The sequence below is a fragment of the Jaculus jaculus genome, chromosome 6, assembly GCF_020740685.1.
Source record: "Jaculus jaculus isolate mJacJac1 chromosome 6, mJacJac1.mat.Y.cur, whole genome shotgun sequence".
NCBI lineage: Eukaryota > Metazoa > Chordata > Mammalia > Rodentia > Dipodidae > Jaculus > Jaculus jaculus.
Genome location: NC_059107.1, coordinates 147064298 through 147078882, shown reverse-complemented (window position 1 = coordinate 147078882; position 14585 = coordinate 147064298). Strand labels below are relative to the sequence as shown.

The window sequence follows — 14585 nt, the reverse complement described above, 5'->3', positions numbered from 1 at the left end:
CTCCATGGGAGAGAAAGAAGTCATCAGTGGAGGTAAACAACAGTGGACGTTGCAAGCCTTATGTTGGGCCACCCAGGCCAAATGAGCCAAGGGGTGCAATACACGTCTGTTATGGAGAAACAACCCGCTCTCTAATTGGATTGGAAGCCTGCTCCATGGGAGGAAATACATCCCTGATACTGAAAGCCTATGTAAGGGGAAGTCATGAGCCCCAGAGTGTAATGTAGGCTGGTGTCTGGCTAAATGTATATGTTATACTCATCAAACTGCCCAGTAAGCACTTCTCTCAATATTCATAACCACATATTAATGCTATTCTCACTTTTGGTGAGAGAAGCTTCTCTTTTCAGATAGCAGTGACCTTGGGATGACTCAAAATGCACCATGGTGCTGAGAGGTGACAGAGGAGTGCTCAGCACTGAAACATCTCCATCACACTGTCCAAGGCTCAGGGTCCATTGCAGAAGAGGTGGCAGAAATAATGTAAGAGCTAAAGGAAGGGTAGGACTCCTTACAACGTGATCCTCCAGATACAAAATGACCTGGATTATCCATGACCTCACAGTGCCTGACACTACCTACAGAAAACCATCATAATAGGAGGAAAAGATAACATCAAAATAAAAAAGAGACTGATTGAGAAGGGGAGGGGATATGATGGAGAGAGGAGTTGTGATGGGGAAAGTGAGGGGGGAAATTATCAAATACATTGTCAATACTAAAAAGTAAAATTTTAATTTTAAATTTTGTTTATTTATTTATTTGAGGAAGAAAGACAGGCAGAGAGAAAGACAGACTGGGTGTGCCAGGGCCTCTAGCTACTGCAAACCAACTCCAGACGAATGTGCCACCTTCTGCATCTGGTTACGTGGGTACTGGGGAATCGAATGTAGGTCTTTATGATTTCTAGGCAAGCACCTTAAACCACTAAGCCATCTCTCCCAGCCCAAAATATTGATTTTTTTTTTTTTTTTTTGGTGTGGTTTTTTTGAGGTAAGGTCTCACTCTAGCCCAGGCTGACCTGGAATTCACTGTGTAGTCTCAGGCTGGCCTTGAACTCATATTGATGCTTCTACCTCTGCCTCCCAAGTGCTGGGATTTAAGGATGTGCTACCACGCCTGGTTTCCAGCACTCTTCTGAAATGGCTGCCTTTACCTCTCCTCAGAGTCCAGCTTCAGGGTGGCAGGGGCTGAGGCCCTGTGGGGTGTTCTTTTTCAAGCGTCACTTTTCGAAGCTAATTGGCAACCTGAACAGTCACTGTGTGCATAATTGGGGAAAGAGCTACGGCCTTTGCATGCAGCATAAAACCACAATGTTATTTTTTTTTGACCAAATATAAATACTTTTGCAAAAAGTTCCACAGAGGCAGAACTAAGCTTTAGCATTGGCCTGGAGATGAGCCAGTTAGTATAGAAGACAGACAGCCAGAACTTCCAGAAAGGTTTTCCTAGGAGTCTAGAGATTGAAACCTTTCAGTAAATCTTACAGTGGGGGGCTGGAGAGATGGCTTAGTGGTTAAGGCGCTTGCCTGCAAAGCCAAAGGACCTCGGTTCGATTCCCCAGTACCCATAAGCCAGTGCATGCATCTGGAGTTCATTTGCAGTGGCTGGAAGCCCTGGTGTGCCCATTCCTTCTCTCTCTCGCTCGCTCTCGCTCTCGGTCTCGCTCTCCTCCTTCTGACTCTTTCCCTGTCTTAAATAAAAATAAAATATTTTTAGGGCTGGAGAGATGGCTTAGCAGTTAAGCACTTGCCTGTAAAGCCTAAGGAAAGGACCCAGTTCAAGGCTCAATTCTCCAGGACCCACATTAGCCAGATGCACAAGGGGGTGCATGCATCTGGAATTCGTTTTCAGTGGCTGGAGGCCCTGATGTGCCCATTCTCTTTCTCTTTCTCTCTCCCTCTTTCTCTGTCTGTCGCTCTCAAATAAGTAAATAAAAATAAACAGAACAAAAACTAATAAAATATTTCTAAAAATCTTACAGTGGGATGCATGTGAAATGGATGAGAATTTGCTCAGATTTCCAATAGGGTGAAATGCAAAAGCACCATTGAAGACATGAGGATGAAACTCTTAGAATGAAGAACCACGGTGCAGTTACCATATCAATACGAGCATTCCGTTTCCATACCCACTTCTCCGTGTTGTGGTTGTCACACCACCCAGAGGACAAGTGAGGGGGCCAAATCTCAACGTGTCACCTGCATCCGGTCACTCGTTCCATCAATCGTGACATTCCTACCGTGTGCTGGACACTTGCCCAAGTCACGACGTAAGCAGCTACTATGCCAGGTGCCGTTTACACACAGAGCCGTGAGGCACTGCTCGGGATGTGTATTATTAGCACTTGGCAGAATGACTGATGGGCGGAAATGACCCCCCACACCTCTAAGTTCCAAAAGTTCTCATCAATCCTTGGGTGGACGTAAGGAGAAACCCCCAATGACAAGCCCCAACTAGGTACTCAGATCAACTAACATGAGATCCGACAAGACTGGTGTCGTTCTAAGTCCATCCATTTCTCTCCGTGGGGTCTTGGGCAGTGTGATGTTATGGGTCTGTCTCCTCTTCTGTAAAATGGTGACAGTAACAGCGTGTGCCTCAAGAGTCCTGTGAAGAATAATATATATAGCAAGCGCCTGGACAAAGCCAGCCTGCCATGAATAAGTATCTTTACTATTCCATCAGCTTACCCCTTCCATCAATAAGTCCCTTTCGAGCTTCCCGCTAACTTCTCTGAGAGGCCTGCCCTGCATCCCTGTTTAAACCTGCGAACTGTCCCCTGCTGCAGGTCTCTCCTTGCTTTATTGTTTTCTTCACAGCATTCGTCATCATCAAACATAACCTGGAAACATACACCTGCTATTGCATCTCCCCTGCTAGGTTTACGTGCCGTGAGGACAAGCAGTTTTGTCTCTTTGTCCCCAGCACTTGAAACAGTGGATCTCGGTAAACGTGCAACAACAACAACAAAAAAATATCTTCTATCATGTCGGATGGACACGAGGCAGCATCAAGGCCCGAAGACTTGCCACTAGACTCCAAATTCGGGGCCCTGCGCAATGCAGCAAGTGATCACACACTGTGTACTAAGGGTAAGATATGTCAGTGTGCAAGAAATGCAATCCCTCCTCTGAGATTCTCTGAAATGACCAGCTTTAACCAGAAAGCGTGGTGGGTTTTCTTCCCCAAAGCTTTTACGACAACCACTCAAGCAAGAGAATGAGAAAGGGCCTGGACTTTTCTCTATCTCAGTCCATATCTATCTCAGAACAGCTGAGGCCTGTGGTGTCGGAAACAGCAGCCCCTTCCCATGCTGTTCGACTAAAACCAAACTGACCCTCCACAGTGCTGAATTCACACAGGGCGACAGGGCACATCCAACAATTACTAGCTATCAAGACAAGTTCAGGGGACACTGAACCCCAAAAGGGTCTGAAAAGAAGCCACTAGATCTTCCATTTTTGTTTAATATTTAATTTATTTATCTATTTGCAGAGAGAGAGAGAATGGGAATACCAGGGCCTTCAGCCACTGCAAACTCTAGAAGCATGTGCCACTTTGTGCATCTGGCTTTACGTGGGTACTGGGGAATCTAACCCAAGTTGTTAAGTTTCGCAGGCAAGTGCCTTAACCACTGAGAAATCTCACCAGCTCGACCTTCCATTTTTATGTAATCTAAGAAATGAAGCCAGGTGTGGTGGCAGACACCTATAATCCCAGTACTCAGCAGGCAGAGACAGGACAATCACAAGTTTGAGGTCAGCCTGGGTTACCTACTGGGTTCGAGACTGGCCTAGGGTACAGAGTGAGAGCCTGTCTCAGAAACCTTTTTACACTATAAAGGTATAGTTTGGTGGATAAAGTGCTTGCTGTATAAGGGCAAGTACCTGAGTTCAGATCCCCAGACCCCATGTAAAAGCCAGAGTAACAGGAAGCTTCTGTAACCCCAGCACAGTAGTGAAGAGATACAAGGTGGTGACAGGAGAACCTCTCAGAAGATTGGGGACCAGCCAGCCTGGCAAATGGAGCAGCAAAAACGGAACAATGAGAGGCCCTGCCGCAGAGGAGACAGAAAGTACCCTTACTCCTGAAAGCTGTTCTCTGATCTCCACACCATGACACACCCACCCATACTCACAACATATGCTCACGAAAGAGAGAGAGAGAGAGAGAGAGAGAGAGGGAGGGAGGGAGGGAGGGAGGAAGAACAGAGAGGGAGGGAAGGAATGAGGGAGGGAAAGAGAGGGGAGAAAAATCAACTAATGTTGAGAGAACAACTTAAGGCCTGAAAGACGGCTTAGCAGTTAAGGCACTTGCCTCTCTCTCAAATTAATAATAAAAAAAAAAAAAGTGAAACTGTGGAGACATCCCAGTCTAACCTGTCACTTCAGGGCACATGCTGTTACGACACTGGGGCAGGTATCCGGTGGGTCAGGTGAGACACAGCCACCAGGTAGAAACAACAGTGGCCAACTACATAATTCCCTATTCTGAGCATATTTCAGCGGAGTGCCAGGTACAGGAGAATCCTAAGGGGATGGGCGGACGCTGCGGTGTGCTTGAAGGAGCCCAACCCTCACAGAATGGAACACGGCTTTGAGATCTCAGCCCAGCAGCCACTGCTGGGAGCTAAATTCATAACGAGGCTCACAAGAAAGTGGCATCCTCTCTCTGGGGACCAGACTATGGCAGTGCACATTATAATGTGAAAAGAACAATAGATCCAACAGATGAATGACAGAGTCAACCAGCAGAATTATCCACACATAATGAACATGTGGGTTTATGAGCTGTAGCTAGAAAGGACAGGACGGTATAGTGGTGTGTATAAATTACTCCTAAATAAAACTTATTGGGGATGGCTGCTCAAATATTTGACCCACAGGGTACACTGGTAAGTCCTGTGGACTTGTGATCATCTCTTGTTCTACCCTCCTTCTACAAAGTTCTAGACTGTAGAGGCTGGCCATTTTAAAACTGTACTTCCGGGCTGGAGAGATGGCTTAGCGGTTAAATGCTTGCCTGTGAAGCCTAAGGACCCCAGTTCGAGGCTCGGTTCCCCAGGTCCCACGTTAGCCAGATGCACAAGGGGGCGCACGCGTCTGGAGTTCGTTTGCAGAGGCTGGAAGCCCTGGCGCACCCATTCTCTCTCTCTCCCTCTATCTGTCTTTCTCTCTGTGTCTGTCGCTCTCAAATAAATAAATAAATAATTTAAAAAAACTGTACTTCCCACACTTGTTTGGAGCTAAGGTTATGGGTTATGACTCCCCAGCACCTCCAAACAGTGGCAATCACTCAAAATGTAAAAAGCTAACGTGAACAGAAGCCGTCTTCCCACCTGTGGGCATTTTTCTGCAGCCAAACACAGTGTTGGGACCCAAAGGGTTTGGGGGACAGCATTACAGGATCCACTCCCAGCTTTGTCACTGGTTTAGTTTTGAGGTCCACAAATGGTTTCAGACAGTTGAGAGTAACAATCCTGGAGAACCAAGGTCTTTGAGCAACCAATATGCATCTGTTTATAAATTACTACATATACTGCTCCCGGCCCTGTGCCTCTGGCCAACTTCAAAGCCCCACACGGCCTTCAGTTAACACCTCTCTGTTGAACACTATGGTCTGCCTTGCACTGTAATAGAACAAGAGCAAAGAGACTGGGAGATCCCAGACCAGACCACACCAGAAGCTGCTTGGTCGCGACAATTCCGCCTGACTCTTCCCCGTCGGTTCTGAGTGTGCTCCTTGGCAGTGACAGGTTGAAGAAGTCTTTGAGAGTCACTTACTCACTCTTTAAATGCTCCCTAAGCCCCTCTGGGACAGGCTCAGAGGCTGTAAGGACGACCACAGCAGGAGCCCTGCCCTGACAAGTCAGCTGGGGAAGATGTACAAGTGAAAAGAAAAATGCAATACACTTAAAAAGCCAGAGCGGACATACTGCACGGGCCAGGGGCTCACGTGGGGAAATTTCTTTGTTTATTTCTATTTGAACTGTCTGGTTGGAGCCCCAAGTTTAATAACTTATTTCCCTTCCTTTGCCGCTTGCCCTCTTAACCAACCTTATCATTAATCAAAAAGAGATCCTAATGACAAGGCCGAGGGATCTGAAAATAGCGGGCGAGAACAACTGGGGAAGCTTCGGCAGGCTGCTCACCGGTGAGGCCTGAAGGAGCAGATGGTCAGGCTAGCCTGGCATTTCTGCACCCTCACTAGAGCCTGAACCTTCCAGAAATGCCTTTTCTTTTTTTTTTTTCTTTAATTTTATTTGTTTATTTGAGAGTGGCAGACAGAGAGAGAAAGAGGTAGACAGAGAGAGAGAATGGGCATGCCAGGGCCTCCAGCCACTGCAAACGAATTCCAGACGTGTGTGCCCCCTTGTGCATCTGGCTAACGTGGGTCCTGGGGAATTGAGCCTTGAGCCGGGGTCCTTAGGCTTCATAGGCAAGCGCTTAACCGCTAAGCCATCTCTCCAGCCCAAGAAATGCCTTTTCTTGTGCCCTTACTGAAGTCAGGGAGCATGCTATGGTTTACAAGAAATACCGTCACAATCTGCAGAGGTGGGCTCGGAGGGTATCAGCTATGCAGGGCACTGCCAGTTCACGTCCCACTGAGAAGGAAGAGACTGCTTATTAAAGGTCAGTGCGATATTTCGATGCCACTGATTGTAACGGTCAAACGTCATCAGCACTAAAATGGGGGAGGGAACAAGGGTGACATACAACACGGTAATTCACAGGAACAGGAAGCGGGAGACCCAGACTTGGACGTAGGCCTTCCACTCCCAAATCATCAGACCATTGAATCTCGGTTATTTTATGGAGTACCTAATATAAAGCCTGTATGGGCCATGGGTGTTTTGATTCTGTAGAAGACACTTTGTATGTTACTGCCTTTAAAAAAAAAAAAAAAAACTGATCATGATGCCGGGCATGGTGGCGCACACCTTTAATCCCAGCACTCGGGAGGCAGAGGTAGGAGGAACACCGTGAGTTCAAGGCCACCCTGAGACTCCATAGTGAATTCCAGGTCAGCCTGGGCTAGAGTGAAACCCTACCTTGAAAAACAAACAAAAAAAAAAAAAACTGATCATGGGGGCTGGAGAGATGGCTTAGTGGTTAAGGCACTTGCTTGCAAAGCCTAAGGACCCAGGTTCAATTCCCCAGGACCCATGTAAGCCAGATGCACAAGGAGGCACATGCACCTGGAGTTCATTTGCAGAGGCTGGAAGCCCTGGCGAGCCTGTTCTCTCTCTCTCTCTCTCTCTCTCTCTCTCTATCTGCCTATTTCTATCTCTCTCTCAAATAAATAAATAGAAAATAACTAAAATATTTTTAAAAACTGATCGTGGAAATGGTCTAGTTGTGTGTGGAGAGGGTGAGAGTGACGTGGTGAACACCTTGAAAAAGGGCGCAGTCACCACCCACAGGTAAACATGCCAGTGTGGGCTGGGGGCAAAGCTTGGTGGTTTAGAGATTGTCTCAAGCACGGGGGTCTAAATTTGATTCCCACATAAAAAACACTGGGGAAGGTGCTGATGCCCCTGTAACCCCAGTGCTGGGGAGCTGGAGACGGGAGGATTCCTGAGGCTCACCAAACAAACAGCCAGTCCAGTCCAGGCCAATGAGAGACCCTGTCTCCAAAAGAGGTGCACAGAATTCCTGATGATGTCACCTGAGGGTATCCTCTGACCTCCACACACAGGTGCACGCACGTGCACATTAACAAGTACCTGAACACACAGACAGGCACACCCACACACCAATCAGCGTGCACGTGAGAGGCCTCATTCTCAATCCCACTTCGCCACAGCCACGCTCGGTCCCTGCCTCCCCTTCCCCAGAGCTCCAGGCTTCAAGGCCGGCGTCCACGCAGTGATAGCACTCCCCTTGGCTTCCCCCCGCTCCCCGCCTTCTGTTGCTGGTACTGAGTAACCTGTCAGACAAGGTCCCACTCAAGGACCAGATGTGGCCTCAATCTGCTCCCTGTCTGAAACACACTTCCTGGGATGGATGGACGGCTAATTCCTTCATTTCCTGCAGGTCTCGGGTGTACAATCTCATATTATCAATGACATTCCCTAAGTACCTGTGAAACTGCAACCCTTGTCTCTCACCTTCCTCAACTGTCTCCCAGGATTTGTTTTTCTTAACATCATCTGACATACTAGATATATTACTTACTTCTGTATTAGCTTGGAGAGCATCCAGCCCACTTGAATTCTAGTTTCATGGGGCCAATGTGTGTTGGGCTCCAAATGCCTAGAACGATGTTTGAAACACAACAGAAGTGGGAGGGGGGGAAACTCTCCAATTCTGCTCATTTCAGTCAATTTGATCCAAGGTGTATTACATTTACAAATTCCTGAAGGTTTTAATTGACAGGTTTCATTGAATCTTGGGCCCCAAGATTCAAGAGAAAAGCTAAAAAGTAACAGCTTAGTCAGCAGACTTCCGGTTTTCCTCCGAGTCCTTACGGAAGAGGCCTGCTGGCCATGACTTTCATGGTAGCCTCTGTCCCTTGACCTTTGTAAGAAGAGGTCTGTCCTTCCGCGGGTTTAAGAAGGGAAAGGGTGGTGCCCGCGCTGGGAGCCTTTGATTTCCTGTTGTTAAATGCCTGCGCTGATAAAGCCAGTCATAAGCAACATAACTTTCAGCCACACAAATACAAACTGTAGGCACCCTGGTGGAGGAGAGATTCCCTTATCTGTCACCCAGGTCTCAACAAATACCCAGGCACTCTGTGGTTCCTTGTCGCCCCTCGTGTTTTAGGAGGTAAGGAATGAAGACACGCGTGGGACTCCACTGTGCTCTAACCAGGGAAGAAACTGCCTCGTTTCTGCACTGCTGTGAAAATGTTCCACCAAGGCATGGGCATTTCAGCCTCCTAGGGAAGATCCCATGCTCAAACGTCTTAGCCTGCACTTACTTAATGGGGTTTCCAGATCCCAGCGGCCTGAGTTGAGACCCTCCTGGCACATTTTCAAAGGAAGTTTCAATAGATGACATAAAAACAGCCCTGCGTATTGGAACGATTCCAACTCATTGCGTGTGTGAGCAACAAGTCTAGTGTAAAATAAAAGTATGCAACAAGTACACAGAGATAAGTGATACTGGAATCATACCCCCCCAGCACAGGGCTAGGTGGTGGTGGAGACACAAGTCTGCAAAGTTAAAAGATTGTAGCCAAACGTCTGTCTTTAAATTTAATAACCACTCACTAGAATAATGTATTTGTCTAAAATAGATTTTATTGAATATGGTATAAAATGCATGAAGGAACCTCAACTATTGTTTTGTTTAAATACATCTATATTATCAGGTAAGTATGCCTTATCCAAAATGCTTCTGACCAGAGACTTTGTGGATTTTAGATTGTTTTCAGATTCTGGTATATCCACTTATACATAATGAGGTATCTTAGAGAGTGAAGCCAGATCTAACCATGAAATTTCCTTTTGTTTTATACTCCCTTTATTCACACAGCCTGATGGTAATTACATATATACTTGCCTGTGTGGTATGTACACACCTATATATGCATATCCACGTGTGCCATTTGCCTTGAACATATTGAAAGATTGCATATGTCAGCTGGGCATGGTGGCACATGCCTTTAATCTCAACACTTAGGAGGCAGAGGTAAAAGGATTGCCATGAGTTCAAGGCCACCCTGAGACTACATAGTGAATTCCAGGTCAGCCTGGACTACAGTGAGACACAACCTTGGAAAAACAAAAAACAAAATAAAAATAAAAGATTGCATGTGTGTGCAGGTGCGCATGGATATATGCCTGCATGCAGAGGCCAAATTAATTTCAGGTATCATTCCTCAGGCATGCCATCCACCTTGTTGTGAGGTGGAGTCTGTCACTGGCTTTGAGCTCAGCAACTAGGGTAACTGGCTGGCCAGAGCCCCAGGGATCCATCTGTCTCTTCTGCCTCCCGGGGCTGTGATCACAGGCATGTGCCACCATGCCCGGAACTTTTACATGAATTCTAGGGACCCAACTAACGCAGGTCTCCATGCTTGCAAGGAAGGCACTTTGCTTACTGAGCCATCTCCCCAGCCCCCTTAGTTCTATAGATTTTTATTGCATCTATGTCTGAACTATGATGTATCATGACAGGTCAAGTGTAGAATTTTCCACTTGTGGTACCACAGCGTCAAAAAAAAAAAAAAAACTTTTGAAGTTTTTGGAACATTTTGAATTTCAGATTTTCTGATTAAGGATGCTCAGTCTGTGTATACATTCCATAATATAGGGGGAAAGGGCCAGTTGGGCAGGAGATGGCTCAGTGGTTAAGGTGCCTGCCTGCAAAGCCTAATGACTAGGAAGTTCGATTTTCCAATACCCACATAAAGCCAGATGCAGAGTGGCACATGCATCTGGAGTTTGTTTGCAGTGGCTTGAGGCCCTGGTGTGTCCATTCTCATTCTCATTCTCATTCATTCTCTCTCTCTCTCTCTCTCTCTCTCTCCTTGAAAATAAAAATATAAAAAACATTAACAAAAGAAGAAAGGCCAGTGAATGACAGAAAAGTGAGTAATTATTTGTCCTCTGTACATCCCAAACTTCCCAAAGTAAGGACATATTACAAATAGAATTATAGATTAAAGTTATGCTTCTAAATGCCTTTTATATTCAGCCTGGCCCAAAGACACTGCAGGTGGTAACCCAAGAAGTCTTTAAACACAGGCTGTAATTTTTCAATACATTCAACCAAGGCAAAGAAATCCCAGGTGACAGTGAACGTTAAAGAGAATGCAAAGGGAAGAAAAGAGAGAGAGAGAGAGGCTTTCTCCTTGGCAGGCTTCTCCTCTGCAAACAGTAGCTTTCAAACAAAAACCACAATCCTACGGAGAAGCACAAAAGGAAGGTTGAGGGAGCACAGCCTGAGGCCTCCTGGCTTTTCATGGCACAGCACAACTCCATCAAAGCCCCGCTGTCTTCAGCAGGTACGTACGCCAGACATCTTCATGACGGGGACTAACTTCCACGGGATGCATTCATGGGGAGACTCACAGGGATACAGAAACCACAGGTATTTGGTCCTGATCTCAACAACTTAGGAGTCATTCATGCCTATGAAGTTGTCTGCTCTGTGCATTGATTTCTTCAGGTCAGTGACTAACAGAAGGCACCCTTCCCCAGCACCCAGGCAGGATACCAAGCCATGCCTTTTCGATCTGACAACTCAGCAGCGGTACATTCGGCCCATGGTGGAAGCTCTGGTCTTAATGGGCTTAAACTGGGTACAAGTCTCAGGGGAACTAGGGCTCCAGGAAGGCAGGGGTGTGGCAGAGACTACAGACACTTCTGGCAAGACTTGAAGCCATCTTCCTGGAAGTGGAGCCACAGGCTGCTTCAAGACTCCGGCTGCTTTCACACACAGCCGGCAAATATTTTAGAGAACCTACTGTGTGCTGGGCACGATGCAAAACATCTAGACTCCAGCGGAGTCTCACACCAGATCCCTGACCTAATATGTGTGTGTGTGTGTGTGTGTGTGTGTGTGTGTGTGTGTGTGTTCTTTAAGAATGCTATTAACTCAGAGGGTCAAAGATCTTTAAAGAAAACTGTCTAACTCACAAGGTTCACTTCTACTAAACCCTCAGTGGTGTAACTGATGGTCAATTACTCAAGCTTACAATTACCCAAGCCTATGAAGTAGAAAAGTACAAAAGACAATGGGCTCCAGATTAGAATCAGAGGGCAAGCCCACCAGCCTCCTGCCTGCTGTCTTAATTCTCTCTCTCCTCACACCCCTCGGCCAGCTAGAGGCCGTCCCTGAACTTATTTTCCTCCCTGCAGTACTGTTCTATCTCATCCACACGTATTCAGAACTCCTGCCAGAAGACTCCAAATTTTTAGCAAGACAGTCTGGGCCATGCCAGGGTCTCCTCCGCCTCTCTCAGGATGATCCAGTGAAACAAACCTCGAAGAACCAGACGAACCCATGAACCACCCTTGCCATGAGATCCTTTGGAGATGTGAAGATTGTGTCACTTTAAAATTCAAAACAGGAAAAGATTTAGCCCCAGCTGCCATCAACAGCAGATCTTAAAAAAGAGGAAGAAAACAGAATAGAAAAATAGTTAATATCAAATTCAAAGCATATTTTTAATCCTCTCTGTAACAGAAAACAGTGAGAGATTCTGTGGGCCTGTGTATAGTTTCAAATAAGGAAGAACTTTTAGTTAAGCTACCTGTATTCCACATTGAAAACAATGTGGTGGTTGTGGCCGTGTGTGTGTGTGTGGTGTATGAATGTATACATGTGTGTGCAGATACATGCACCCTATGTGCATGCATGCAGAGGCCAGAGAATACAGTCGGGAACCCCTCTCATCTCTCCTCTCACTGATTCCAAAGCTTGCCATTTTCATAAGCCCCAGCGAGTCTCTCATTCTCTGTGCTCCCCACAGAAATGGAGTTGCAGATGTCCATGACCAGATGCACGTGCACATGCCCAGCTGTTTGTGAAGGTACCAAGGGACTGAATCCGGGTGGTCTCGGGCCCCCACAGGTCCCCCCGTGCTTGCACAGGAAGCGCTCTTACCCGCTGAGCCATCTCTCCAACCACTCAGTACAGCATTTTGAAAGTCGACTTTGCCATGGACAAGGAGGAACAAAAATCAGACTCATAAGGTTGTGAATTATAAACAAATGCCATTTCCTGGGAGGGATGGGGGCCAGAAAGGCAAGAGCAAGACAGGCTCTCAGAGAGAGGGGGTGCTGCGCAGCACAAGCCTAGACAGGGGTCTGTGGTTCCCAAAGGCAACACGAAGGAGACCTCAGGCCACTTGCAAGTGAACCTAGCTGACGATGTGAGCCAAGTGCCAGCTACAAGTTGCAAATTTCTTTGACTAGGAAGTAACTTCCCAGTTCCTGCACAGGATCTACGAATGTGGCATTTTGCTGGACAATTTCACAGGCATAGGGAAATTCAGGTGCATTTCTTCTGGAGGCTGAGACTCAACCCTTGTTCCAGGCATTTCTGTGAGAATTACCTGGCATGTACCATCCCAGCAAAACTTGAATAGGCTTGAATCTATCTCTGGAGTCTAGACTAAGTCATCGGAGTCTTTGTTTAAACAGTGTGAGCCCCATTATATCTGCACACCTTCCTGTTTCTCTAGTTCCCTAGGGAGAGTCTGGCCCGGTGTCCCATGGCTCCTGAAGTTCGGCACTGAGATGCCTGTGTGTCTGCTCCTGTCTGCTTGCAACCCAGAATGCCAGCAGAAATGCATTTTTAAATTCCCTTAGAAGTTTCCCAACCACAGGTTTGGGTGAGGAGACAAACACCGCTCTAGTTTGCTGACATTAAACTAAAAATATTCAGCTGCAAACAAAAGCCATCTTTTATAGGGCCTGGCTCGGACCTACTGAGGTTCCCTGTGGTAGCAACAGGACCATATTCTTGGCAGCCAGGCGGCCTTAACAACTGTTCCAGGCCCCCCAGGACAGAGGGGCCAGTCTGTCCCAGCGCTGTCAAGGAATCCCACAGCCAGCTGCCCTGCCTGTTTGATGCAAAGAGCAGCTTTATTGCTCTGCTATCCACCAAGTTGCAGGCTGGATGAATTAGACACCGTGTCTGGGAAAGTGTTAGACACACGCTGAACAAGAAGGCGGGTCAGAAAGAAAAGCCTCACTCTTTTCCCTGGAAGCAAATGTTTCTACGTTCTTCCTTCTAGCAACTAGGAGAACATACTATATTGCTGTGACTACTCTAAAAAGACAACTCGGGGAGTCAAAAAAAAAAAAAAAGATTCCTGTGCCAACGGAGTCCTACAGGAGTCTGCTGATAGGGGAGAAACTGGGGTTGGGGGGATTCTTGGCAGGGAGATCCGAAACCTTCTGGGCAGGTCCTACCTGTTGGGCTTCTGAGCAGAACTGCAGAGGCCAGGCCCCAGCACGCCCCCAGTCCCAAACTTTTCTTCGCGCCCCCTCAGAGGCAAGGAGCATCAGCCCTCCCCCGGTGCTGATTGCAGAAGTGGAAACTGCCTAGCCCACGGAGGAGCGGAAGAAGAGTCTATTCCCACACGTGGGGTGTGGGTAGGGGGTCCGAGTGCTCCGAATCTAAAAGGAGGGAATGCAACCCAATGATCGACCCAGGAACTGGGCAAAGTTTCCCCTAAAGGGGTGATCTAAGAGCTCCGAGCCCCCAGGCCATGGTTTGGAGTGGGGTGCGGGGGGGGGAGGGTGTTGTTGCTGAGCCAAGCCCCAGGGCACGAGCCACAAGGTCACTGCGGAGCTAGACCCTGAGGTGTTTGGCAAAAGGTCGGCGCCTCAAGAAGAGCAGCTCCCAACCAATCGGGCCCCACACCTGCTCCGAGCTGCCAGGTTGGGAACACGTGGGAGCTCAGCCCGGTGCTCCGGTCAGCAGCAGGGACCCGCCACCTCGCTGGCGCGTGCATCGTGCGCCCCCGGACCTCCCCCCCACACCCGACCAGGAATAAGCACCGGGTCCCCCGCGCGGAGCAGCACACTCCCGGGGCCTCTCGTCCCAGACCTCGGCGGGAGCAGCAACCGAGTTGCGTTGTCTTCCCGTGAACACCCGGCTTCCATCCCGGCAGCCTCCCAC

At 47.7% G+C, this 14585-nt stretch overlaps 1 protein-coding gene across 2 annotated transcripts in view; it reads right to left on the bottom strand.

The window, feature by feature from the left end:
• Chst11 (carbohydrate sulfotransferase 11) overlaps positions 1 to 14585 on the bottom strand; it is a 272450-nt gene that overhangs the window by 257164 nt on the left and 701 nt on the right. The window lies entirely within an intron of this gene.